The following is a 24,833-nucleotide window of genomic DNA, read 5'->3' on the forward strand; positions in this document are numbered from 1 at the left end:
AAAAGCCGTTTAGCAGATGTCCTATTTCTCTTCAGCTGCTCTAAAGACTTTAAGTCAGCCATTTTGAATTTCACCAGGGTTGCTGACTGTGCCAATCCTATGGACGGTTTTTCACTGTCAAGTGGTTCCCACTTTTTTGTTTGGGATTTAAACTGCAGGTTTCCCCCAATTGAAAAGGCAGCTTGCTTCCAGAGATTTCACAGGATTTCACTCAAAACAGCAATGTTGATTCTTTCCTTTTTTCTCTTTTATTTGAAAGTTGAGTCAACAATAGTAGCATTAGTAATGGTAATAGTAGGTGAAAAACCTTTAAACATAAACACACAGAAAATGATTAACACCCTTGAAATGACTAAAAATTATTCCTGAATCAAAATATACCATAGGATTTAAACCCAAAATCAGACATATTTAAACTATTATTCAGTGATAATTTACATGCTAATGTTCATTTACTTTTCTCAAACACACATTTTTAAATAATTGCTTTTTTAACATTTCCTAGCATTATAACATTTCAATCTGAATGCACCAGAAATTAATCTATAATCTTATACTCCACATTCAAACAATTTGTGGCACTCCGGCTCCTTCTCTTCAGAACAAACTTTCCTGCAGTGTCCTCACCCAGTCAGCCACCCTCACAGTGCTCATTGCTGCCCAGTGAATGAACATCTCTCAACTAATCCCTTGATTTTCTTCACCTGGAGTCTGCTAACTCCAGGTTGGGAGACGCCCTCACCTATACTCAGTAAGAGAAGGGCTAAACACTACACATGCTCCAGTCAATGAGCATCTTGTCGCTGGCTACACTCCTGGACTCACGATTTAAACTTATAGCATTTTTCAGCAACACAAAAGCTGCTGAAGCAGTGAAGCGCTTGACTTCAGAGTGTGCCACCGTAATCCGACGGAACACAGAAGAGAACACTCACGAGATTCCCCAGGCTTCCACCTCTCAAGAATTGACTGGAGGTAATCTTTTATATTACATTTTAAGATTACTTATTCCAATTACAACACTTACTAACATGACCTGTTGTTTCCATTTAGGTAGCAGACTTTGGCCAAGATAGGACACTAGTGTAATGGAGGCAAAGAGGACTCAAAATGTGTCAGCAGATGCCACCGTAGAGGTCCAGTGCTACCTGTCAGAGGCAAACATAAGCAGGCTGGAGAACCCCCTGGAGTACTGGGCTAATAATCGGTCACTGTACCCGAATCTGTACAAACTTGCACTTATTTATGCACCGCAGCATCATCTGTGCCATGTGAGTGTGTCTTTCCAAAGGCTGGAGAAGTAGTGTCAAAAAAAAGAAATCGTTTGAAACCAAAAACTGTGGAGAAATTGTTGTTTCTTAATAAAAATTCATGAAATCATCCAAGTTACACAAGCATTAGCAATAGGGTATTGCTTGTTTTACTACCCCCTCCCTAGTTCCACAAGCACATTCACTGTCCTCTGCCTGATTAAGCCCATGCCATTTTTCTAGAGTCACAGAAAAACATTATTACACAACATGCCATATCACATGACACTACTATTTTGGGAATAATTACACACAGAGAATACATTCAAACAATATTTTATTATAAACATATGTGTATACATAATTTATGTAGACAAATTATTTCATCCTACACCTTTTGTGGCCATTCTGGTCTGCAGAGCATTTCCCAAGAACCATAATAGACAAAAAATTTATGTATCACACTTGTTAAGATACAGCTGGCTGTGATTATACACCTGGCCAGTAGGTGGTTTCGTGTGCACATGAAGCTTCAAGAAATGAACCCTTTCTCAAACCAGTTGGCTCAAGTGGTTCAATGCCTCATGAGGCTTCATCTCACCATCACTAGTAAAAATAAAGAGAAATAAAACTCTTACTATCCTAGTCTAACAAAACAGCTCACAGAACTTTACATGGGTAGAACCAGCCTACTTTCCTAGTGTATCTAACAAAGATCAACCTACGTGGTGGAAATGTATGGGGTCCCCAAACTCCTACCGCCACATTTTACACAACAGACAGCCAAGCAGCACCAAAGGTTTTAGTTTGTCAGCCCTCATCCTCCCCTCCAGCTGGCCTCAGATGTACACCTTAAATGGCAGTTTTCTTGAGTCTTGATTGGCTCCTTAGTCCATGAGCCAATTTGGGCAAGTGGCTCCAGCCCATACACTTAACCTGTGGGGAAAGCAGGAAACAAGAGGGGGAGGAGGAGAAACACCACAAACATGTCCTGAAGACATGTAACACCCTACCTAAAAAGCTGAACACATTCAATGCAAGCATCAGACAGAGAGGTCACTGTGTGATTCACATTCTGAAAATACCAGAAATCTTAACCTTATTTCTGTTCTGTGAAAACCTTTAGTGAAGCACAGGATTTTCTCATCCACCCGTGATATGAAGTGATATGATTGTCAATGTAAATTACTTCCTGTCAGAAAACTAGACATGTAATACTACTGTCTCTATTTTCAGTGGACAAAATGTCAAAAAAGTTACTTCACAATTAATTTATTGTATTTAGATTTTGCTTCTATGCATGTCAATATGAAACAGATATATTTGCTATATCCTGCAACGTGGTATCATATTAGACAATAGACTCCTATGTACAAACCATGACACACCTTGGTTTATAGTAGAAAACAGAGTTCAAAGTTCAAGTCACGGCACTTTGAACCAGCAGCTCGTGTTACCGTTTACTCAGGAGTTTACCTCTGCAGGCCAGGTACTAAGTTCTCTTTATTTGCTGCACAATTGTTGTATAAATACATATTTCATATGTTCATTATGTAATTTGCATGACGTTCTCAGAACAATTGTTCAAAGTTTGTTGATGTTGTAGGAGGCAGTAACTGTTTATATATATATATATATAAGAAAAATATGCATCTTTGATAGAACTAAAAAAAAGTTTCCGAAGAAAAAAAAATCTTAAAGTTAAGGGAACATTTTTTGTGTTTTCAAGTTACAGCAGATTTTACAATCCCTGGTCCACTTATCATCATGATCCATAGGATTGGTTCTGTTCTTGCAACTGTCTTGGCTTTGACCACATGGACATGTAAGTTATTCTGTCTGTCTGTCCATCCGTCCGTTCACTTTTGTCTGTCTATGGATTGTTTTGAGTTTTTCACTTTGTTGAGCTTTAAAATTACACACTTTTTGTTGTTTTTGTTGTCAGATTATTATTCAAAAGAACAAGTGACAAACCAGACGATGGTCAATATTATGTCACTCAGAGAGAGACAGTCACAGAGGCATGTAGAACAAAGGCTAATGACAGAGGAACAGCAGAAGGTTACTGAAAAGATGAAAAAAGAACCCAAACAAGAACCTGAAACAGTAAGCAAATATAAAAAAACAAGTTATTTCAATATGTGTTTAAATTTGTAACTTTTTTAACTTTACTTTTCAGTATATTTTGTGCAAAAATCAAACAGATGAACTTGTGTTCACATCTCAAGTTGCGTCCTTAAGTGGATCCCTCCGTCTTCCGACAGTTTTCATCCTTCTACTCATTGACATATGTGGAGGTGAAGAACTGTTTTTCAGGTTAAATAACTAGTTAATAACTAGCTTTTACCATATGGGTATGTTGTTCTTTATGAAATTGTACTCTGTTGAATCTGGACGTTACTGAAAATATGTTATTTCATCTGATTTAGTGGCAGCCGTCTATGAAGTGACTCTCCAGTTCCCCATTTGGAGCATCCTTGAGTTGATGTTGGGATTGAACACTGTCTACGCTATGCATAAACTGAAGAGTAAGTTCATGTTTTTGATATTTATTTATTTTGTTCATGGGTCATGTTTATTAAATTAGGAAATTAATAATTTGGTTGCTTTAAGAAAGTGATATGAGAGAATTGTTATTTTAGAATATGTAAAAATTAAAGTAACTATTACAGAAGTAATGCTAAACAGTTGCTTAAATAGTCTTTACACCTCTATAGTAAGTTCCATATGTTTTTACACCCTTATGGCATCCCAGGATGGGGAAAAAAAGTTCAAGCATTATGAATTTGCATGCAGAACACAGTTGACAGGGATTCACACCAATGGGCAGTTGGCATTAATAGATTTTTTGTGGAATAAATTTTTCATAAGTTAATTGGTTCGTAAAATAGTATAACACTGTTACAAGTATTTCCCCTTATAATAATATACAGCTAAATCCATCCGTTATTCGGCTAAATATTTTATTTTTTAACTGGAGTAAACTAGATTAGTGGGTTAGTATTGTGTTGTCTATTGTTTAGAATAAATCTTTGTTTTCATCAGAAAGCTGATTCCTATATAATAATATATTATCATTATTTTCGGTAGAACTGGTGACGTCAATAGAAATTATTGTTTTTTTTTTTACTCAAACCCAGATTTTTTAATCTGTTGAATAATGGAAAAGCACAGTAATAGATCTTTGTATCTACATTTTGAATAAATAAAACATAGCAGGTTGTATGTAGTACAATACTTTTATCATGTAAAAAAGTACTTATTAACTAAAATCATTTTTATGCTCTAAATGCCTATGGTTTGTGTGTAAATCTTGTCAAAGAAGTCAGTGGCAACAATCTCTTCAGTAAATAAGGAGACAGGTAAAAAGTATTTGGCTCCATCCAAATACGTCTTTTAATAGCTCTTAGCTTGTTAATATGTTGATGTGGGTTTTGCTTATAATTGATATCATGCAAAGGATTGTGGGATTGTTTACAGACATCACAAGTGTCCTGTGCCAAAGTAGCTGCAAGAGGAAGCATACAGGCTCCTTTTCCTACCTCCTTCATCTGACTGCGCTATTTGGACAAGACTTTTCATGGCGACAGCTGATGCACTTCCTCTTTGGCTAAAAAGTCCTTACTTAGGTTGCCTTTAGTTTCTCTCCACCTCTCTGCCTGCTCAGACTCTTTTTTCTCTGCTCCCTGCTTGCTGGCATTTTCCTGCCTTTCACTTCTTATCTCCTTTTTATCTCTAAGTCAAAACTACAAAATGTTTGATATAGTAAGTTTTCTTTTCTTTTATTTATTTTTGATTTTAATTTTTCCCATGTGGATTATTCTAGTTTTCAGATAATCCACACAAGATGCCTCTTTACACCCCAGAGGGGTATTAGCATCTATATAAATACAGACTGTGGAAGAACAACAGTGCTGGTACTATTGGACCTCAGTGCAGCATTGATACTGTTGATCACTCCGTTCTGTTAGAGCGCCTGGAAAATTGGGTCTGCCTTTCTGGTACAGTTCTCCACTGGTTTAAATCCTACTTAAAGGAGAGGGACTTTTTTGTGTCAGTAGGTAACTTTGCATCCCAGACGACAAAAATTACATGTGGGGTTTCCACGACTGTTTTAGTTAAACTGTTTTACTGAAATATCATTAGTTCAACTTTGTAGTCCAAATGTTTTTAATGTTTTCTTCTGTCATGGTTTTTAGGTGTTTGGCCCACATGCAGAACACAGTCAGGAGACAAAAAGAAGTTAAAGGTGTTTATCGAAGGCTCAGGGGTACACAAAGATTTTATGCTCATAGAATGAGCAGCCGAATGCTCGAGACATCGGGACCGGAATACTGTGGGGAGAAAAGAAATAGATTTAAAAGTGGGCAACTACGGGAATCTAGATCTGTGGTGTGATGCTTACCGCCAGGTATGAGTGACCTATCCAGGGGGAGTGGAGTGGAAGAACGGACTCAGTAAAGCTCCTTCTCTTGGTGGAACTAGGTGACCAAGTGACAGGTGAGCAAGCAGGAGTAACAAAGGCGGGGAACTCTTGTTCGGCTTATTAAGACCAAGGGGGCTTGAGGGGAATGCCAGAGCAAAATCTGAGCGGCGAGGATTCAGGAACTTGGCTTGAGTCTTAAGCGCTCGGAGGAGTGGCCGGTAAGTAATCCAGAGCACAGCGCGAACTACGAGGAGACAGGAGACATGAGTTAGTACTGTGAACAGGAAACATGAATCATGCAGGAAGAGACTTTCAAATGACAGTGGCCACAAAGCGTACCACAATGGTTAAACACTCCGGCATCCTTCAGCTGACTGCGCCCTGCTCTTAACCTCCAAGCGGCAGCTGCCGAAATGAGCTGCAGGTGCGCCCCACGCCCACCTGTCAACTACGATCACCTGTGATAGGAAAAGACAAGAGAGCAGGCAGCGCATTGCGGCCTACGGAATACTGACAACCCCCCCTCTCCCCCCCAACAGTCGCCACCTGGCGGCCCCGAGAAGGATGTGGAGGGACGAGAGGCCCAAAAGGAATCCAACAGGGCTGAATCAGGGATGGAGGAGCCGGGCATCCATGACTGGTCCTCAGGACCACAGCCCTCCTTGTCGACGTGGTACTGGTAACACTTACCCCGCCAAAGGGAGTCTACGATCCCTCGAATCCAGCATTGATTGTCCTGGGTGGGTCGAGGGGCCTCGGCTGGAAGGCATAAATCACTAGAGAAGACAGGCTTGATCTGGGAGACGTGGAAGGTAGGATGGACATGAGAATGGGGGACAGATGGAGGCGAACAGCGGATGGACTGATGATAATCTCGACTTCATAAGGACCAGTAAATCGGGGAGCTAACTTTTTTGCAGAGGGATTGGAAAGAACATCCTTAGAAGAGAGCCAGGCTCTCTGACTTGGGTCGTATTGTGGAGCTGGAGTCCTACGTTGGTCAGCAAACCTTCTGTTCTGCTCAGCAGTTTGTTGAAAGGGCAGTGACGGTGGAATTCCAAGTCTGACGGCAGCAGAGAATGTATTGATTTACAGAGGTGACTGGGATTTGGAGCTCATCAGCGAGAAGAAGTGGTGGCTAATAACCTAGAGAGATCTCGAACCGCCAAAAGTGCAGGTAGGAGTTAAAATGGGAGCAGGTTCATCACCAGAGTCTAGAGGAGCATATAAGTGGGACAGAGCATCGGGCTTCACGTTTCCTGAGCCGCGTCGGTAAGTGATGGATAAGTTAAACCGTGAAAAGAAGAGGGACCATCAGCTTGTCGGGGGTTGAGGCATCTGGCTGACTGTAGATATGCCAGGTTCTTGTGGTCAGTCCAAATAATTATGGGCTGCTCGGACCCCTCCAACCAATGTCACCACTCTTCTAAGGCTAACTTAACAGCTAGAAGCTCTCTGTCACCCATCCATCTTATTCCGCTTATCCGGAGTCGGGTTGCGGGGGTAGCAGCTTCAGTAGGGAGGCCCAGACGTCCCTTTCCCCAGCCACTTGGGCAAGCTCCTCCAGGGGAATCCCAAAGCGTTCCCAGGCCAGCCGGGAGACATAGTCCGTCCAGCGTGTCCTCGGTCTTCCCCTGGGCCTCCTCCTGGTGGGACATGCCCGGAACACCTCACCAGGGAGGCGTCCGGGAGGCATCCTAATCAGATGCCTGAGCAACCTCAACTGGCTCCTCTTGACGTGGAGGAGCAGCGGCTCTACTCTGAGTACTCCCCGGATGACTGAGCTCCTCACCCGCTCCAACCTCTGAGTCTGAAGCGTCTATTTCAAGAATGAACTGTTTACTGGGGTCTGGGTGTATGAGGATGGGGGCCTGAGAGAACCGAATCTTTAACTCCTGAAAAGAACCGCTGGCTTCTGGGTTCCAAGTGAAAAGGGGACTTAGTAGAAGTAAGTGCGTGTAGGGGATCTGCAATTTGACTATATCCCCAAATGAAACGCCTATAAAAGTTAGCAAAATTGAGGAAACGCTGAAGCTGCTTTTTAGAGTCGGGTACTGGGCAATCCAGTACAGCCTTGATTTTGTCGAACCTGCCCGCCTTCTAAAATCAGGCCGAGGAAAGTAACTGAGGCTTTGTGGAACTGACATTTTTCGGCCTTAACAAACGGTTTTCAAGGAGGCGTTGGAGGACAAGACGCACGTGCTGTTGGTGCTGGGCGAGGTCTCGGGAGTAAATTAGGATGTCATCTGGGTAAACAAAAACATTGAGGGAGTCCCATAGGACGTCATTCACTAGGGCTTGAAAAACCGATGGGGCGTTAAACAGCCCAAAGGCATAACTAAATACTCAAAATGCCCCAGAGGGGTCTTAAATGCCATCTTCTACTCATCCCTCCAGCGGATACAAACCAAATGATAAGCATTACTGAGATCTAGTTTGGTAAAGACCATCGCATCTTAGATCAGTTCAAGTGCTGAGGATAACAAAGGAAGCGGGTATCTGTTCTTACCAGTGATCTAGTTTAACCTGCGATAGGCTATACACGGGCGGAGGGAACCGTCCTTCTTGCCCACAAAAAAGAAACCCCAATGGGGGAGGAAGAAGGCCGAATTAACCCTGAAGCAAGTGACTGACTAATATACTCTTCGAGGGCCTGGCGCTCCACCCTGGAGATGTTATAAAACTGGCTGGCCGGCAACGGGGTGCCGAGCGGGAGGTCAATGGCACAGTTGTAAGTGCGATGTGGCGGTAAGTACGTGGCTTTGCTCTTAAAGAAAACCAGACGTAAATTGTGATAGATCTCAGGAACTAGACTGAGGTCTACCAGGTCCTTGCTCTTAACTGAGGAACCCTACGGATGACTGATCAGTACGGCGGACTGGAGGCAGCATGAATGACAAGCCGGTGACCACGACACTAAACGGCAATCAGCCCAGTTCAGATGAGGGTTATGCAATTGCAGCCAGGCCAAGCCTAATACAACCGGTGAGTGGTTTACAGGAAAAACAAAAAACAGAATGCGTTCTCTGTGACTACCTGATATTATCACTTCAAGAGGCTTGGTCTGATGAGTAATCTGGGTTAAGCGCTCTCCGTCCAGGGCAGAAACCTGGAGGGGCGCGGACAAAGGCATCGTCTCAATCTTCGTTCGAAGGACCAGTTCTTGGTCAATTAAATTAAAATGACCAAGTGACAGGTAAGCCAGCAGGAGGAACAAAGGTGGGGAGCCCGAGCAGCACCACAGCAGTGAGCAGGGAACAGAAAGCAGCCGAAGGAACCAGGGTGAATCCAGGAAGGGGGAACTCTTTTCCGGCATTGTAAGACCAAGGGGGCTCGAGGGGAATGCCAGAGCAAAATCTGAGCGGCGAGGATTCAGGAACTTGTCTTGAGACTTTAGCGCTCAGACGAGTAATCCAGAGCACAGAGCAGACTACGAGGAGACAGGAGATATGAGTTAGTACTGTGAACAGGAAACATAAATCACGCAGAAACGTGATCAGACGTGATCATAAATCAGACAGTGCCGCCTGCTGAATCCTGACAGCTTTTAGTTCCTATTTTTCCATGTTCTATTTTGTTTCTACATTTTATTCCTACTTGCTTTAATTATCTTCTTATCCTGTATTTTAATCATGTAAGGCACTTTGCATTGTCTCTGTACTTAAATGTGCCAAGAAACATATTCGGAACTGTCATGATTTGTCTTTGGATGAACCCGGACACAGCACGCACACACAGAGCTTGTTCTTGAAGTGAGTTTTATTATACAGAATGATGGGTAAATGACGAGAGGAACCAGAGTCTTTATGGACGGAGGTGAAGGGTGCGGAAGCTGGCTAGCAGGAGGAGCACGGGGAGACTGACCGGGAGGAGACTCGGGAGCGGAGGACTTGAAAGCGTTGAGCTGAGTTGCATGACTGGAGAACGTTGAGCTGAGTTGCGGGACCGAAGAACGTTGAGCTGAGTTGCAGGACTGAAGAACGTTGAGCTGAGTTGCGGGACCGAAGAACGTTGAGCTGAGTTGCGGGACCGAAGAACGTTGAGCTGAGTTGCAGGACTGGAGAACGTTGAGCTGAGTTGCGGGACCGAAGAACGTTGAGCTGAGTTGCAGGACTGGAGAACGTTGAGCTGAGTTGCAGGACTGGAGAACGTTGAGCTGAGTTGAAGGACTGAAGAACGTTGGGGCTGCTGTAGATTTCACCGTGCAGCCGAGAGGATTCTTGGAGGTGCAGATAGGCGCGGGCGCAGGAACTCTGGCAACCAGACGTGGGAAAATCTCTGGTAGGTGCAGATAGGCACGGGCGCAGGAACTCTGGCAACCAGACGTGGGAAAATCTCTGGTGTGTCAGACTAGGGAGAGTTGACGCGCAGCCAAACATGGAAAAATCTCTGACTGAGGCGCAACAGAGTATGAAGACAGACTGAGACTGAACGGGAGTGAACACTACGGGCCGGCAACGAGAGCAGAAAGAGGTATGTTTAAATAAGGGTGGAACCAGGTGGAAGCAGTTGCAGGTTAATTGCAGCCTGCCAGGTGAAACCCATCAGGCTGCGCAGTAACGAGAGAGAGGGAGAGAGGCTCAGCATGCAGCCCTCACGCTGCATCCTGACAGGAACGAGTCTCTGTACAGATGCCAGCATGGGGAATTTTATCACCCAGAGCAACATAAGTACTGTAGTTTAACAGCCCAAACATTCCTGAAATTTTATTAAAGAACAGGGAATGTGGAACATTTTGACCAATCAGAGGCCAGATTGTACCTTATGGCAATCCTTGGCTTAAGGAGTTGTTATTCTGGCATTGTCCAGATGTTTTCTTAACCCTTAAAAAGTTAGCTCTACCTTAACATCATACAGACCTTTGTATTTGTTTGATATAACAAGACCAATAATCTTTCCACACATGTGCCAAATGGTTCCTGAACTGGGCTTTGCCTGCTACTGAGCAATAAATCATTCCCTGCTCCAGGAACATTTGTACCAGTTCTTCTTTTGAAAAATCAATTACTTTTCCTTATTTATCTTACACAACCCTTGACTATATTTGTGTTTTATATAGTTTTATTTTTCATTCCCAAACTTTTTTCTCAAAAACAGGTGAGAAAGAAAAATTGGCGAGGGCAATTTCTACACTGGTGGAGATGAAGACTAAAATGGACGCATTGATGGATGAACTCAGACAGTCTCTGCAGAACGTGGAGGATGACAAGGCAAAAAACAGACAGAAGCTTCATTCGGTGGAGATGGACATAGCAAAGAAAGTGGACCCTAAGAAACTGTTAGGTGAAAAAGAAAAGCTCCTAAGAAAGCAGTGGAAACTGGATCAGACTAAAAAAGTTACAGAAAAACAAATAATTAACATTGAGAAACTGATGGAGCCACTAGAACTTAGGTTTCCTATTGAACACAATGAAGCTAGATGAATTAATTAGCACAGAGGAAAATGTCCAAAAGTTAAAGTTTCACATTGTTTTTATACAGCATATCTTATACCAAATTGTTTATCTTTTACAATGAAACTCTTCTTTTAAAAATTGTGTGTGGCTGTAAGTCTGTGTGTGCACTTTATGAGTTAATGGAAAGATCAAGTAAACATTTAGGAAGTATATCTTCTTGTGTGTGTGTGTGTGTGTGTGTGTGTGTGTGTGTGTGTGCGTGCGTGCGTGCGTGCGTGTGTGTGTGTGTGTGTTATGGTATGCTTAAAAAAACAAGTACATAAAGCAATAATTGGCTCATAAAGTTGACTGACAGTCACATTGACATCATGACAAGTTTAACTCTAAAGGTATTTCAATCTGAAAAACTCACACACAGAGAAATGACAATTAGAAGGAGTTTCTTGATACAAGAATATAAGTCTTTGACGCTGAATTATGCTGAATTATACTTTAATATGCATAAGTAGATGTACGAGAACAGGGATGTTCCCCCAGGCCTGAAACTGGTGGTAGTTCAGTCCAAAGATGCTGGTTGCGAGATGATCTGCTTGAGCTATACTGGTGGGATCAAGAGACTGAGAAAGCTGAACATTGCTTCACTCAGAACCAGAAGGTAGATGTCCCGCTTGATTAAATGAAAATTGTGTGCACTGTCCATGATGAGAAAACATGAAGCGACGGTGGAGAGAAAAAACTCCCCTTTGGAAAGAAGCCTCTGATTGGATTCGTGGAGGTGTGGTTCAGAGCTGATTGGCTTGCATCAGAGGCGGATCAGCTTCTGATTGGATGGAGGTAAGCGAAGAGTTTCTTCAATTGAACGTCTGCTTTAGCTTCATAAGAAATACATGTGTTTGGCTTTAATATAAGATAATATAAAAAAAAAAAAAATGAAAGGTCTCAGAAATCTGTTCATGCAAGTAATGGGCATAACTTTTTTCTCTGAAGACAGCAGGAGAATCTCAGGTCACTGACAGGAAATTATTTAGTTTATGGGAGGACTTTGACCCAGACTCTTATTGCACTCTGGTTTGTTGAGCTGGCTTCATCGTGAACACAGTACGGTAAGCTTTTAGGAAAATACATTCGACAAGTATTATTTAGTTTCTTTTTGTTTAGTCTTGTTACGTTAAACATCGATTATAAAAAAGCAACAGCTTCATGTGGTCTGTTTTAGGTCTACCTGTGGAACCCTGAGAAGTTTAGTTTAGCTTTTTTGGAATTAATCCAACTGGTTTTTTGTTTTAAAACTTGTTTTTATCTTTGTTTTCTCCTCTGGTAGCCTTGTGCTTCGTGTTATTGCATTTCAGCTTCCAGGTTCTCTCCAGTGTCAGATTCTCCTGCTGCCATGAATCCTACACTCCTTAATTGCATTTGGCTGTGTTCCCTTCCGCCTGATGCCTCCAGTTCAGATTTTTGTGAGTTACTTTGTCTTAATTAAATTAAATTTAAAATGTGGACTCCAGAGACCATTCTGCCTAACTTCTTCCTGCTTCTGGGTCCTTCACCAAAGACAGAAAATTACACTCAATGACACAATTTCCACTTCTACTGTTAGGAGTTGTATATTGACTTTACAGTTTTTAATTGTATTTCTGAGTATTTTTTCTATTAAAAATAAATTGTACATTTCATAAAATGTATAATTTATTTACTGTAATTTAAACAGTATTTTATTTCTGAGTGAGGCAGAAAATATATTAACTACAAAAGTTGTTTTTTATTCTTTTTAGTCTTTTGACTCTTCCCTTTTAAGGGTCGCCTTCCTCTCTCACACCAATTATCTTCATGTCTTCTTTTACTCCATAAATCTCCTCTTTGGTCTTCCTCTAGTTCTCCTGCCTAGCAGTTTCAGACTCACCATCCTCTACCAATGTACTCACTATCCCTCCTCTGTACATGTCCAAACATCTTAGCCTGGCCTCTTTGGCTTTATTTTCAAAACATCTAATAATAGCTCCTTTCAAATTACAATGTTTTTTATGCTTGCCAAGCTTTCAGTTTAACTTCTCTCCAGATAACTCTACATCTGAACCAATTCACTGCATGACTCTGGAATGGGGCCTAATAGGTGGTGCCATTGGAATGGGCATTGTTGCTGTGCCAGCGATTGTCTTTTTCTTTGTATACAGACGTAAGTTGAATTTATTTAATATTTGCTATTAAACTGAAATTATATACATTTTTGCCAGAATTACACAAAAGCAATGTACTTTGCTTCATTGGCTGAAAACATTTTTATTTCTTTTTTAATAGTATCCTGTCTGGCAATGTGGCAATATGAATTGTTGTCTTAATGCCAAAAAGAGCCCCACAGATTTTATTTTCACAAGTGGAGCCTTACCGCATTGCCATAGTGCTCTGTTTGATTTATACATGCAAGTAGCTTTATTCTAATTTATGCTGGGACTATTTCATGTTATGTGGACACTAAAACAAGAAGGTAGAAGAGAAAAAAAGGAGGAAGAAAGAGGAGAGAAAAGGGAGAAAACGATACAGCATCCTAGGTCTGCTTCTTCACCTGCAAAAAAAGATATAAAAAGAACAGCACAGCACCAGCCGAAAAAGTGTTAGAGATACAATCAACCAAAGCCTTGACACGATCACTGAAAAATATACAGTTTTAATTAACACAACATGTATAAAGTGACAGCTGAAAATGATAATAGGGGGTTTCTCTGATGATGTTTCGGGCTCGGGACACAGCGCTGCGATGAAATGTCTTTAATGGAGGGATGAGGAGCCCCGATGATCCCTTCTGCTGTCCTCACCACTCTCCTCACGTTCTTCTAGTTGGAGGCACTGCAGCCTCCACACCACACAGAGACACAGCTGGTCAGAATACTCTCTATGGTGCTCCTGTAGAAGGTCTTAAGGATGGGCGGGGGCAGGTGGGCTCTCCTCATCCTCCGCAGAAAGTACAGTCGCTTCTGTGCCCTCTTCACCAGTGACGTTGTCCGTGATGTGCACCCCCAGGAATTTTGTGCTGCTGACCACCTCCACAGCTGAGCTGTTGATGAGCAGTGGAGCGTGGTGAGGCCGGTTCTTCCTGAAGTCGACGATGATCTCCTTCGTCTTCTCCACATTCAGGATCAGGCTGTTTTCTCTGCACCAGCCCACCAGCTGCTCCACCTCCTCTCTGTAGTCCTGATCATTGTCGTCTCTGATCAGGCCCACCACCGTTGTGTCGTCTGCGAACTTCACAATGTGATTGGTGGTGAACCTGCGGACGCAGTCGTGAGTTATCAGGGTGAACAGCAGGGGGCTCAGGACGCAGCCCTGAGGGGAGCCCGTGCTGAGGGTGATGACATCAGAGGTGTTCTGTCCGACCCGGACTGACTGAGGTCTGTTGGTGAGGAAGTCTAGCAGCCAGTTTCGAGGAGGTGTGTTGAAGCCCAGATGAGAGTTGAAACCTAATTGTTGTCAGCAGGTTGAGTGACATGGGCTAATTTACTGGACCACAGTGGGTGAGAGGTGACAGGCTGAAGAAAAGTCCAAAAAGGTCCAAAAGCAAAATAAACAAAAACCCAAATCATGACACCCCCAACCAAGGGAAGAGGAGAGACAGCCCCAAGGAAACCCGGCAGAAGCCACAATGCCGAAGCCCCAGGGAGCCCCGGGGGAAACAAATCTAGCATTTTAAGTAGATCAGTTCTACCTTAACATCTTCAGGATGTGATAGAGACCTTTGCGCTCGTTTGATGTAAAAAGACCATTAATCTTTCCACATGTTAAATAGCCCCGGAACGAGGCTTTGCCTGCTACAGAACAATAAATTGTTCCTTTCTCCAAGAAAACTTGTACCAGTTTCTTATTTGGAAAAAACTGTTACTTTTCCTTATCATTTATCTCCCACAACCCTTGACTATATTTGTGTTTTATATAGTTTTATTTTTCATTCCCAACCTTTTTCTCAAAAACAGCTGAGAAAGAAAAATTGGCGAGGGCAATTTCTACACTGGTGGAGATGAAGACTAAAATGGACGCATTGATGGATGAACTCAGACAGTCTCTGGAGAACGTGGAGGATGACAAGGCAAAAAACAGACAGAAGCTTCATTCGGTGGAGATGGACATAGCAAAGAAAGTGGACCCTGAGAAACTGTTAGGTGAAAAAGAAAAGCTCCTAAGAAAGCAGTGGAAACTGGATCAGACTAAAAAAGATACAGAAAAACAAATAATTAACATTGAGAAACTGATGGAGCCACTAGAACTTAGGTTTCCTATTGAACACAATGAAGCTAGATGAATTAATTAGCACAGAGGAAAATGTCCAAAAGTTAAAGTTTCACATTGTTTTTATACAGCATATCTTATACCAAATTGTTTATCTTTTACAATGAAACTCTTCTTTTAAAAATTGTGTGTGGCTGTAAGTATGTGTGTGCACTTTATGAGTTAATGGAAAGATCAAGTACCATATATATCTTCTAAAATGTTTGAGTTATTAAAGACGTTTCTCACAGTTTATGGTACAGAAAAGATTTGAGGTTTACACTTTGTTTCTTTTATAGACTAAGAGTGCCATGTGATTAAATATTCACCATGAATGTATTTTACCTGTCTGTAAATCATGCTATTCCCACTGTGGCCATACATATACCTAGGGAAAAAAAAATCAGCTTTTTTCAAGTTATCTTGTTGAGATTCCGGATCTTCTTTTCAAGAGAGATCTGTTTTATTTTTAAACAAAATACAACATCATGGTTTTATTAATATCAGAAATATTTTTCCGAAAGTCTAGGAGAGAAATTGCATTGAAAATAAAACCAAGTTTAACATTTGAAATATGAGAAAAGAATTCTGTCTAATAAACTTTAATCAAATACAGAGAAAAAGAAGGGCCCATTGCTGAACATTTGTGTGTAACTAAATGTTTCCTCTACCTTTTTGTATCACAATATTTGCTGTATATGATCTCCATACAACCATGTAAAAAATAAAATGAACACTCCCTCAGCTCTTCATTTTTTCTGATTTATTTCATCTTTCTTTATCAGTTTCTACACATTGTGGAAGAGTTTCGAACCACTCTTCCTTCCAACATTTCTTCTGTTCATTGAAATAAGCAGAAATAATTACTCCCAGACCTGTCCAGGGTGTACCCTGCCTCTCGCCCATTGACAGCTGGTGATAGGCACCAGCACCCCTCCCAACCCCATGAGGGATTAAGCGTGTAGGGAGATGGATGGATAGATGGATGGAATTATTCCTACAACATATTTTGAGAGTTAATCTGATATTACTTTATGATTATGAACAGAAGATAGAAATATAAATCAATGGAGCCGGTAAAATAAATATTAAACAGATCCCCTTTTTTCTATGTAAATATATTTCTATAGCTGAAATCAGCATAAAGCTTTAAGGAAATGTCTGTAAGGACCATTCTTATTTTGCACAAGCAAAAGAAATCAAGTCATAGATGTCCATAAATTATGTATTGTAAAATACAACATTGACTTTGGAGAATGTGTAACAGGTGTTGCTGGCGAACCCAAAAATCAGCCGGACACAGAGTTATGTAAAAAGGTGTTTAATGAAAAAAGACAAAAAAGAAACCAGGAGATACAGATGTCACTAGTATTAAGTACAAGCTGGTGGAGCACGGAGATTGGCAGAATCACAGCTGACAACAAGTGAGATGACATGACAAGACGATCTGGCAGTGAGCGACTCAATGAGGCAGGTATATGAAGGCAAATGAACAGGTGAACTGAGTTGGAACTTAATTAGAGAAAACAGGTGGGAATGGTCTGGGCAGATGGATGAACTGACTTGGGAGTGAACAGGGAGGGGACTGGGGCTGGCTGACTACTGAAGGATGAACTGAGTAAATAGAGCAAAGTTTTTGGGCTTCGTGGAGGTGTGGTTCAAAGCTGATTGGGTCGCATCAGAGGTGGATCAGCCTCTGATTGGATGGAGGTAAGCGAAGAGTTTCTTCAATTGAACTTCTGCTTTAGCTTCATAAGAAATACATGTGTTTGGCTTTAATATAAGATAATATTTAAAAAAAATATAAAAAGGTTTCAGAAATCTGTTTATGCAACTAATGGGCGTAACTTTTTTCTCAGAAGAGAGCAGGACATTTTCAGATCACTGACAGGAAACTATTTAGTTTATGGGAGGACTTTGACCCAGACTCTTATTGCACTCTGGTTTGTTGAGCTGGCTTCACCGTGAACACAGTACGGTAAGCTTTTAGGAAAATACATTCGACAAGTATTCTTTAGTTTCTTTTTGTTTAGTCTTGTTAAGTTAAACATCTATTTTATTGTAAAAGAGCAAGGGCTTTATGTGGTCTATTTCAGGGCTACCTGTGGAACCCTGTTCTTGATAAGTTTAGTTTAGTTATTTTGGGAATTAATCCAACAGGTTTTCTGTTTTAAAACTTGGTTTTCTCTTTGTTTTCTCCTCTGGTAGCCTTGTGCTTTGTGTTATTGCATTTCAGCTTCCAGGTTCTCTCCAGTGTCAGATTATCCTGCTGCCATGAATCCTACTCTCGTCGTTTGCATTTTGCTGTGTTCCCTTCCGCCTGTTGACTCCAGTTCAGATGTTTGTGAGTTACTTTGTCTTAATTAAATTAAATTTAAAATGTGGACTTCAGAGACCATTCTGCCTAACTTCTTCCAGCTTCTGGGTCCTTCACCAAAGACAGAAAATTACACTCAATGACACAATTTCCACTTCTACTGTTAGGAGTTGTATATTGACTTTACAGTTTTTAATTGTATTTCTGAGTATTTTTTTTTTAAAATAAATTTTACATTTCATATAATGTGTAATTTATTTACTTTAATTTAAAGAGTATTTTATTTCTGTTGAGTGAGGCAGAAAATATATTAACTACACAAGTTGTGGCTTATTCTTTTTAGTCTTTTGACTTTTCCCTTTCAAGTGTCGCCTTCCTCTCTCACACCAACTACCTTCATGTCTTAGCCTGGCCTCTTTGGCTTTATCTCCAAAACATCTAACACCATCTTTTTTCAAATTAAAATGTTTTTTATGCTTGCCAAGCTTTCAGTTTAACTTCTCTCCAGATAATACCACGCCTGAACCAATTCACTGCATGACTCTGGAATGGGGCCTAATAGGCGGTGTCATTGGAACGGTCATTGTTGCTGTGCCAGCGATTGTCTTTTTCTTAGTAAAAAGACGTAAGTTGAATTTATTTAATATCTACCATTAAACTAAAAAATATAGAAATATTTTTGCCAGAACTGCACAAAGCCAATGTACTTTGCTTAATTGTCAGAAAACAATCTTGTATTTTAAATAGATTCACCGCAACATCAGCTTTTTAAAAACTGTAATGAAATGCTTATCTGTTTTCTGATTTTTTTTAATATGTATGACAGGTAAGGCAAAGAAAAGTATTGCCACCCTGAAAGAAGTGAAAAGGGAGCTAGAGAACCAGAAAAGTCAACTCACACAACAACTCGAAGACATAGAGACTGAAAGGGATGAAAACAAAGCTCAACTTCAGCAACTGGGGACCAAAATATCAGACAGTGAAAGCTCTGATCGCAAATCTTTGTTATTAAGACAAAAGGAAGAACTGTTAAAGTCCCAGTGGGAATTGGATGTGAAAAAAAAACAATTTCAAAAACAGCTACTGAACATTGAGAGAGCGCTGGAACCTACAGAGATTGAGAAGTTACGCAAGCTAAACAGATCTTCAAATATTTGAGAGAAAAATCGAATTTAGATTTACAGCCAGATTAGACAATCAGCATATTTTATAGCAGAAAAGCAAAGACATGCAGTTTATTGGAATTATTGTAGAAAAAAATCACAGATTCTAGATTTCTAAAAGACAAATGACTAAATCAAATGACTAAATCAAATGCATCTTTAAATTTGCAATATATCATAGGTATTTAAATTTCCAGGGTAAAGAATGTAGTGAGCTAAGTTAACTAAACAAGTTTGAGAAAGACTGAACAAATGTTTGGTTGTTTTTTGAGCCAAGCCTGTTAATGGTTGAATCTCCTCCACAGAGCAAAATTTATTACATTTATGAAGGTAGGTGACATGAATTTTAGTAATTACAGCTTCACATTAGAACACTTGTGCAATTAGTAAAATCTAAGAAATTATTTAAAAAACTATGCATATGTGTGCGTAAGGCTGCTTGCTGCAAAGGAAATGGTGAATGCTGCGTGCACTGCAGGGCTACAAGTAAAAGCAGGATAGAATAGTGATGAGCAGTGACAAATATCTTTGTGGGGGTATCAGTTAACATGAGTTTACTCAGACATACCTGAGCAAAACCATGGTAACAGAAAAATAAAAAAGCTTGCTATAATTTTTTGAAAAAAAAAAAAAAAAAAAACAATGTTTGCATTTTAATTGCTCTTTGAATGTCACATTTACCTTGACATTGGTGGATTAATCCTGCACAGTCAGAGCTAACCCTTTAAGCTTCTCTCAAAAAGTCCAAATACTGAATATACTACAAGCCTCTTTCTCAATCTGCTTCAAGCTTGTCTCTCTTTTGAGGCACCCAGATGATGTTAATGTGAAAAATTTATTTTTTTTAACCTGACTGCAAAGAGCAGAGCACAAATCCAAATGCTGTGTTTCTAGGTCCTTGGTAGATAGAAGCAGCCATACATATCCAAAATGTGCAATGTTTTGTAATTTTTTTGCAAACTTGTGTTAAGAAAGTGCTTTGTTTTATTAACTAAATAAAATAAAAGCTCTTTAGAAAGCAACACAAATAAAGTTTCTCTTTCTTGATGATTTTGTTCCCGTGTATTCTCCATTCACAGATTATTATTGTTTAAATTTTAATCTCAATGTTGTAATATTAGAACAGTTGCAGTCAAATGTTTATATTAATTTATCTTGGGAAAGAACATCATATTACGTTTGGGCTTAAAATGGTTTATAAAGTGTTGTTTGTCAATCATTCCCGAAAGTGGAACTCACATATAAATTAACTGAACATAGAGAAAACATACAGTATTTCAAGCCTTCATTTCTTTTAATTTTGGTGTTTATGGCTTACATATAATGAAAACCCAAAATCCACTGTCTAAAATCAATCAAAATATGATAATTATAATTACACCAGTCTGATGATGGTTAGGGTACCACAGCTGTGGAAAACCTCCCATGTGGTAGCAGTCCCTAAGATTGCACAAAACAAGACCTCAGCAGCTACAGAACGGCAGAATTAACATCACACCTGAAGAAGATCCTTAAGAGGCTGGTCCTCATCCATCTGACCATTCAATTATATCCATATTTCATAACTTCTGTTCCAAATTAACATGTGGTGTTATAGATTAATTGATGACCGAGATTAACAGGTTGGAATATATGGGCAAAGCAGGTTTGTCTAAAGTGCAGGTGGCAGCATTGATGGCTGTTGAAAAATACTGCAATGAAACTATTTACAAAATGTTGTTACAAATCCAGTGTGTGGAATACATATATGTTACAACTAAAAAAGAATAGGTTAAAAATCTTTGATGTTTCCAAAGCAGCATTCAGTGACAAGGATCTTGCTTCGGGGAGGAACATTGCCACTGATTAACTTGCAACACATCATATCCGGTTCATTTCATACTTAAGTATGGCAGAAAAAAATAATGGAAATTTCAAAGTTGGATAACGAAACTGAACAGTATCTACTTTTTGTGATCAGCATATTTGAAAAACAAACTCCCTAACCTCTGCAAGTAAAGTATAAGTCATTTACCATTACCATTATTTCACAATAAAGGAGACTTACTCCACTCGCTTCCATACTCCATTAAGCAGTCTAATATAAATCATGGGCAGTTACCAGATCCTAAATGTAAATCCTTGTGTTGTTCGCAAAGTTGTTAAGAACACATGTAGCCTAATGAGTGCATTGAGTTGTTGATCCTGTTAAGGCACATAGGCAATATGAGAAATATAATGTAATTCAAATGCCAGACTTAGCAATACGGCATTGTGGATCTGAAAGTGAGATCATGCCATGGTTGTTTTGGATATTCGGTTGGACAAAACAAGAAATGTTCCTAACCTTACTGTTAAATAACACCATGGCAACACCATTATTCCCTTTGGTAGCACTGGCCACTGGTGGGAAGCTTAAGATCGGTCAATGCCTCATGCTATCATCGCTACCTGCAGCCTGGACATCTGCACATAATCAAATCCATAAAAATGATTTCACTGTGGTTAAAATCTTTTTAAATAACGTGTTCTCCTCGCCCCGCCATGGTTGAGGTAAAATATGCACAGCTTCTTACATGTGCTGACACTCTGTAACTCCAGGGTACTTAATTTGGCATTGTGATTCAGCCTTAGTTTGTCAAATACAGAGACATCAAATTAATGTTTTAAAATATTGTTTTTGGGTGGGGTTTCTGCAATGTTATCAGCGTTTAAAAACTCCTCTTCAGAACCAATTTGTGCTCAAAATGGTGATCTGCAAAGCGTAATTTACTTTCTGCAGTTATCGCCAGTTATTGCAATCGTAAATATGGTGGCAAAGCAAGATGTGCTCTACAATGTAAGGAGGAATCTAGTATATTTTGTCTATTGGTTGGAATGTGTGAACGTGGAGAGGCAGAGGGGTATTTCAGCCAGTACTAAGTGTGACTCAGCCCATCTTAAAGCTGTCCATGATTTTATTATTAGATGTGTGATCGAGATATAAATCCTGGTGGATTACTCCTTAACAGTATTCAAGACTATCTTTTATATACAGTTAAATAAACACTTTTGGTATTTCTTTTTTTATGGTTCATTTATACTGATTTATTTTGTTATTGTTTACAACTTCTGACAGATTTCTGTCAAATGCCAATATTGCAAATAGGAAGTGGAGGGGGGTGCTCAAGCATTGACCACGAGGCCTTTCCCGCTTTCTGGCCTTTCTGGGCCAGTTGAATAACGAAACGGGCAAGGCAGGGCAAGTTTATTTATGAAGCATTTTTCAGTAATGTTTCAAAGTGCTGCACATTAACAAAATAAAAAAACAAAGAAAGAAAAACAAGACAGAGAGAAATAGACAGAGGGAAAACATTACAGAAGCACATTGCTTCAGAATAGTAGCAGCAGATCAGATGCAGTATAAGACAAGTTGCACTACAACCTCCAACACAAAGATTTTAAGGAAACTCTAAGGAAATAGTTTTTTAGTGCTGATTTAAAGGATCTTAGGGTTTCAGCACTTTTACTGTCCTCTGGGAGTTTGTTTCAGATAAGTGGAACATAAAAACTGATTGCTGCTTCTTAGTATTTTGTTCAGAAACGCCTTTGACTGTTAAAGTGTTTACTGAAACATCATTAGTTTCAGTTTGTAGTTCAACTGTTTTTAATATTTGCTTTTAGTTTCCATTTTCCAATGTTTTATATTGTTTATGTTTTTCTACATTTATTCTGACTTGCTTGTATTCTATTTCTATTTTCCTATATTTTAATCATGTGAAGCACTTTGCGTTGTCTTAGCACTAAAGTGTGTTATACAAATAAACTTGCTATGCATTGCCTTGGATATGAAGAGTATGCTTGAACCAGAAGACCTGAGTGGTCTGGACGGTTGACACACTGATAACAAGTCTGTGATGTATTTAGGTGCTAAGCCATTCAGTAATTTATTGACTAACAGAAGTATTTTAAAGTCTATTCTCTGAGATACAGGGAGCCAGTGGAAGGACTTTCTTAGTCTTAGTGAGGACGCGGGCAGCAGTGGTCTGGATCAACTGCTTCATTCTATTAAAGATAAATGCATGGATTACTTTTTCCAGATCCTGCTGATTAATTTCTCCTTTTATCTTGGAAATGTTCTTTTGCTGGAACTGAGTTTTTTGGAGGTTCATGTCATCCTCTGTCACTAAACCCAGATTTCGGACCTGATCAGTGGTTACTAGCCAGTTACTAGTCCTCTATTGGTCCAAAAATTATTTATTCACTTTAGCTTTTATTTAATTGAAGAAGGTTTCAATGCATTGATTTATTTTTAGCATTTACTCAGTGCTTGAATGGGTTCATAGTCACCTGGTGACATGTGATTTAGAGCTGTGTTCCATCTGCATAGTTATGGTAACTGAATTCAATTATGGGAAGGGATGCTTCAATTAAAACTAATTGTTTTACCTAGAATTATTTACTTTTTCTAAAAGATCCCAGATAAAACATCAGCAAGGGGGATTTTGAACTCCGTCTGTATTAATGCAGGGGACTTTAACCCCAGTCTTTTTGTCTCCTTCACCTGTAAGTGTGAAGAACCGAAACTGGACCCAAGATTCAACCAGGACAAGTCAGTGACGTTTTAAGTAACGTTTTATTTAAAAGCGTGAGCACGGCAACTCGGAGAGCTTCCGCCCGCGCTAAGACTGGAAACCCCTGGAGACAGAGACACAGGTTAGTGATCTGTGGAAGCTGCACTTCACCGTGCAAGAGCTAGATCACTAACCTTATTAGGAGGGAATGCTGAGTCCAGGCTTTTAGCTGAAGAGCGGGGTTGGAGGCAGCGGTCCAAGAGATGGTGGGGATTTTCCGGATTCGTGGTCCAAGGGCAGTCCAAGTTCGGAGTCGAGAGGGCAGAGGTCCAGCGGCGGTACAGAGGGGCATTCCAAGGGTAAGGTAAGGTCCGGGTCCGATAACAGGCTGGATGCAGAGGTACACAGGGGTTAGTCTGGCTCAGTTACTCATGGGCAGAAAGGGTCGGGCACACAGGCGGGCAGTCCAGGCTTGGCAGAGACAGGGGTCCAGAGGCAGATCCGATCCGGTTTCCAGAAGGGCAGTCAGAGTCAGAATGGGGTCCGAATTCCAGGCAGGCAGTGTCAGAAGAGGATCAGGCAGACTCAGTAACAGAAGGCAGAACACAGGTCGGGAAACAGGCAGGCAGATGATTTAGTACAAAGAATGCTGGATTGGTGTTACCGGGATGGCTAGAGAGACAATCTGGCACTGGTGGCAGGTCTGTTGGCAGATTTTATACTGTTGAGAACAGGTGGACCTGGTGAAGGATGATTGCATGCAGGGTGGAGTGGAGCAGGTGTGCTGAGCTCAGGATCGGACCAGCACCAGTGCCAAGATCATTACAGTAAGGACCAACTAATACCACAGATTGATATTTATTACTTTATTATTTCAGGAATTAGTTGAAAACATTATCTCATCCGGGTTACTCTGGGTTTCGCCTTCAATGCGGTACCGCGCACGTGACGTCACCGCCTCAAGAGCAACGCCCCTTTTGCCGCTTAGGTAGGGCATACAGGAGAGAACGCATACAGGAGAGAACGCACGGATAACGGATATGACCGACTTTACAGCCATTAAACTTTCCCAAGACGATGTCCCAGGCACACGGATTACTGGTCGCACTGTCGAAGAACACACCAACCTTCAGCTCAAACGATGGCTTGAGGTTCGAGGGCTTAAAAAGACTGGAAAACTGGCCGAGTTGATGAACGGTAAGCTTTGTTTTTTTTTCCTGCGCGGCGGTCATGGCAGCCTCGGCCGTTTTTTTTTGTTGTTGTTTGCAATCACCGTCCAGGAATGGGTATATGTTTAATGTTTGTCTCATTTGAAATGTTTTTGAGTAAGCTATCCTGGTAGCAGGCTATCATGTTAGCGCCTGCTACCATGATAGCCTATATGCTGTCATGGTAGCAGGCGCTACTTTATTAACATGTCGGCCACCAAAATACTCTTACCTTGACTTGATGTCGCTGGAATTGGGTCAGGATGTTCTTCGGTTGTGCCCTTTCC

The 24,833-nt window shown here is 40.6% G+C and overlaps 2 long non-coding RNA genes across 2 annotated transcripts; both read left to right on the forward strand.

Moving 5' to 3' along the window:
• The first annotated feature begins 2,696 nt into the window (after positions 1 to 2,696).
• Positions 2,697 to 11,225, forward strand: LOC118558963. Its single transcript, XR_004928569.1, has 6 exons — positions 2,697 to 2,739; positions 2,980 to 3,075; positions 3,196 to 3,356; positions 3,430 to 3,547; positions 3,680 to 3,778; positions 10,774 to 11,225. It is a non-coding gene; the product is annotated as an uncharacterized LOC118558963 (long non-coding RNA).
• A 5,991-nt stretch (positions 11,226 to 17,216) lies between these two features.
• LOC118558965 lies at positions 17,217 to 19,446 on the forward strand. The gene is made up of 4 exons (XR_004928570.1): positions 17,217 to 17,304; positions 17,563 to 17,670; positions 18,152 to 18,268; positions 18,470 to 19,446. It is a non-coding gene; the product is annotated as an uncharacterized LOC118558965 (long non-coding RNA).
• The last annotated feature ends 5,387 nt before the right edge of the window (positions 19,447 to 24,833 follow it).

Source organism: Fundulus heteroclitus, unplaced genomic scaffold (assembly GCF_011125445.2).
Source record: "Fundulus heteroclitus isolate FHET01 unplaced genomic scaffold, MU-UCD_Fhet_4.1 scaffold_186, whole genome shotgun sequence".
Classification (NCBI taxonomy): Eukaryota; Metazoa; Chordata; class Actinopteri; order Cyprinodontiformes; family Fundulidae; genus Fundulus; species Fundulus heteroclitus.